The 4,185-nt window shown below is 43.4% G+C and overlaps 1 protein-coding gene across 3 annotated transcripts in view; it reads left to right on the top strand.

Annotated features, from left to right (window-relative positions):
- Nucleotides 1–1,716: 1,716 nt before the first annotated feature.
- LOC119401437 (juvenile hormone acid O-methyltransferase) overlaps nt 1,717–4,185 on the top strand; it is a 21,980-nt gene continuing 19,511 nt past the window's right edge. The window contains exons 1-2 of one of the 3 annotated variants that reach the window (XM_037668255.2): nt 1,733–2,206; nt 3,236–3,388. The gene's annotated coding sequence lies outside the window, so the exon portion shown is untranslated. Of the gene's footprint in view, nt 2,207–3,235; nt 3,389–4,185 lie in introns of all 3 variants that reach the window. The other 2 variants (XM_037668256.2, XM_037668254.2) reach the window with 2 other exon arrangements.

The following is a 4,185-nucleotide window of genomic DNA, read 5'->3' as shown; positions in this document are numbered from 1 at the left end:
TACATACAACCTGGGTTCTTTCATGACTATGCGCTAATAAATAATTGGGTTTAATTAGCCAACCTTTCTATTCTTGCTCGAATCGGTAAAATATTAACTTTACGTTGTGCCTAATCTCAAATAAGCCCAGAATCAAGCAATTATTTTTTGTTGAAATCTGCCTGGTTGATTTTTCCGAGAAAAAAAACTAAAGCGCGCGAAACACGCCAAATATGAAATACACGCACCCTCGAGCGGCAACACTCCAGCGCTTCCAAGCGTTCTTTAGTTGATACACGGCTGCATTCGTTCATCACCGCATTGTACAGGGCTTCACGCTCGATGATGGACGCGTGAGCAGCATGTCTTGATGCGCGTACATCAAATAGCGTGAAGCTCTGTACAATGAATATTATATATATATATATATATATATATATATATATATATATATATATATATATATATATATATATACACGCATGGGGAGAGTGAGAGAGAAATGTGGAAGAGCTAGCAACTCGGGCCCCAGCCCCCTCTGGGGAAATGAAAACGCTCCGCCTATGCACTCGCTTAAACGTCATTGCGACAACTTTCACTTTCCACATATGTCCGCACGTTTCCTGCGTGATACCTTAAAACTACTGTTTGCACATTCATGTTTCACTGTGAAGAAGGCTCCCGTGCGGGAGCCAGGACGTCTTGCTTTTATGTGAATATTTTATGTGAATATTTTATCACCATGAGCTTGAAATAACAATAATAAAAAAACATGGCTGATCCCTCTGTCATAGCAATCGGTATAACACGAAAGTGAAACGTGTCTTCACGGACGTAGCTGAGCGTTTGTTGTGCATTGTTTCCCCACATGGGCGAAAGAATGAATGCTATAGAAACAAACTGTAATGTCACGCGAAGAACGGCAAGCAGCTGGAAACTTGCTTCTATATTTTACAGCGCGCGACGCCGCAGAAAGGTAATACAAATATAAGTGTTACAGTATCTTACAGAATGTTACTTAATCACTGAGTTTTCAAAGACAGAATCAAATACTTTCGAGGCAAAGATTAAAGGAAAGAAAAAAAAAACATACAATACGAAATAGAGCACTATAATGTTCATAGTCATAATGACAAGCAGCTTCACACAGCTTTCGAAGCGCATATTATCATTCAGTATGAAGGAACACTCAATTTGTCTCCGCGAAAGACTACTTCTGTGTGCACTTCGCAGCTTATAGTGGAAATGAAATCCACAATTCGAGATAGTGCACATTGCGCACGCGCATACGCAGAGACTGGGAGGAATATATGCAATAAGAGCGGATTCTAATTTTGATACAGAACTGACGGGAGGACGAAACGACATGTGGTGCTTTTGAAGACAGGTAATAAAATTGACAAAACGTTTGACACGGCGAGCGCTGACGATTCATGTACTTCTGTGGAGGTAAATGATTAACACGAGCGAAAGATGGCCTCGGAGTGTCTAATCAGCGGCACGTGGCGTCCGTGACCTCCAGGAAGTGCGTAATATGTTGTCGAAGGCAGAGTCCATGTTTGAAAGCAGGAACGACGAGGGAAAGCAGCTGCCCACGATGACACCAACGTGTCGAAAGCTATACAGTCGCTATATCGCTACTCCAGTCACCTGTGGATCGCTGTGGGCTAATCCCTTTACGCTGGGGTTGTATAGTACTTGTTCCTTCCCATGTTGGTAGAATGCTTATCTGCAATTATGTGCGACCAACCTTCTAGACGTTCTGTTTGTCTCAGCATTAAGTCGCAACGCGGCCGCAACGCCAAAGGAAAAATACAGGAGGACATCGACACGAGACAATTATATATATATATAATTATCTTGTTTCGATGCCCTATATATGCTCCACAGCCTTGGTTTGCCTGCTTAAAGGTCCGCCCGAGACGGCTCTGCTGACACAACTTTGCCGACATGCAAGAATGACATGAGATATCCGTCCTGCAAAGCGTTTAGCTTGTTTTGCACCCGGGTAACGGACTGCTGAGCGGCCGATTTCACCGATAAAGCAAGAATAATGCGTTCAGCAAAGCAAACCTATATGCTCGAAACATTTCACGGGGAGCTTTTACTCTGCGAGCGTCCGTGCAAAGGAACGAATAACAGCTCTGAAACGGCGGCCACTGTTCGTAAAAGGAGGGCAGCTTGAAACGCTTCATCCTTTGAAATCTTTGTCAGCGCTCTTCAAAAGGTAAGTACGTTAATTGTTCGCATACTTAACCGGTTATAGTTGACAATTGTTAAAGTTTTACGTCCGAAAACCACGATATGCTTATGAGAGACGGCGCAGTGGAGGGCTCCGAAAATTTCGACTATCTGGGGTTCTTTAAAGTGCACCTAAATCTAAGCACGAGGGCCTCTGGCATTTCGCCTCCATCGAAACGCTGCCGCCGCGAACGAGATTCGATCCCGCGGTCTTCAGTTGCCACTTTCCTCCCTATACTCATCTGAAAAAATTATATATTTTCATTTGGTTGCTTTGTATACTAAGCTAATGTTCTGTGCACAAAATGTTGTTCTTAGATAAACATATATCTAAGTTAAGCAGTGGTGTAGCCAGAAATTTTTTGTGGGCGGAGGGGGTGGGGGGATTCAACTACCCTTTATGTATGTTAGTACGTGCGTTTGTATGTGTGTGAGTACGCCAATTAAGTTAAGGTTATAGCCGCTCACACAAAACATGTATAATAATATAACGCATGAAACACCGAAAGGTCCCTTCAAAGCTGTCCCGCTGTGTTTAATTGTCGTAATTTTTATTGCTTAACGAAATGGCAAAACTTATAAACGTTTTCCGGCGATAAGTTCTAATTTGACTAAAATGTAGACTTCCCGCAACGTCAATGTTACGAAAACAAACAGGACTACAAACATTTTAGCAAGGGCACTAGAGTGCCGTGTTTTTCAACGTCGAAAAACCTCTTCCATGCATTCCGAAAACAACAACAACAACAACAACAACAACAACAACAACAACAACAACAACAACAACAACAACAACAACAACAACAACAACAACAACAACAACAACAACAACAACAAAGCTCGAGCGTAAACAGCTTGCACTTCATACATGATTGGTTGATGGGCACTGCACGCTGTGCCGTATACCCCCCTGGCCCCCTCCCCTCCCTATTTATTTTTGTCCGCCCGCGATTACCTGATGTGCAGCTGCTCAAAACATGTAGGTACATGTACGTTGTTGATAACGTACTATTAGGACATTCCATGAGCGCGGAAAATTCCACACGCTATGTCCACGGCATGAACCTCAACAACGCCTCCTGCACTCAACTCTTGGGGCCTTTTGACTGAAAAAGAGTTCACTTCCTGGAACCCCGGGTCGAAAGTGTGGACGCAGTCTGAGAGCAAGGTAGGCTCCATTGAGGACTCGTATACATTATTCAGTCTTCTGACATCTTTGATAGCGTAGCTTGCTGGGCTAGTTGGTTCATACTATTCAAAAGAGGAAACCAGTGAAAAAAATTCGGCAGATCCCACGCGTTGTGGGAATCGGTGTCACGCGAAGCAGTCAGCGAGTACTTCTAGCTGTATTTTATGGCTTTGAGCCAAGCGTTACGAGGTGGATCGACGTGTTCTTGTAAGTGTAGCAGCTGTGCGCACATCGTGGGCTTACCAGGCACGTCGACAACACTGGTGTTTAAAGGGCAACTTATGGTGCGACATATTGTCAGCCCTCGCGTTAGACTACATACGTCAGTATTATCGAAACTAAGTGCACTTTATGGTACAGTCATGTGAGTATCATAAGCAACTTTCCTTAATGTATTCCTCCGGGGTCGCGCAATGCTTCAATATAGCTTGCTGAATCATATGAATACAAGTGTTATATTTATTAGACTTAAACGCGGAGCCAACACTGGAACCACAGGCGTTAATCTGATATGACGCCTGTATCTTAGGAGTACATATGCAGTGTTTATTGCTTTCTTGTAAAATTAGACAGCCAGCACCAGAACTACAATTCACGTTGCACCGACATTACATCTGCATAGGCTGTTCTTCCAAACAAGTTTGTAGACCGAGCGTCGCTGTGTGGTAGAATAGCTGATTGCCACGCAGGATGCTTGGGTTCGATTCCTGCTTGTACTCCTAATTTTCAATATTTCCATTCATCGAATCAACGCTGCCGATGTCAGTTTTTCTTAA

Source organism: Rhipicephalus sanguineus, chromosome 8, assembly GCF_013339695.2.
Source record: "Rhipicephalus sanguineus isolate Rsan-2018 chromosome 8, BIME_Rsan_1.4, whole genome shotgun sequence".
NCBI classification, from domain to species: Eukaryota; Metazoa; Arthropoda; class Arachnida; order Ixodida; family Ixodidae; genus Rhipicephalus; species Rhipicephalus sanguineus.
This window is presented reverse-complemented; position numbering and strand designations above follow the sequence as displayed.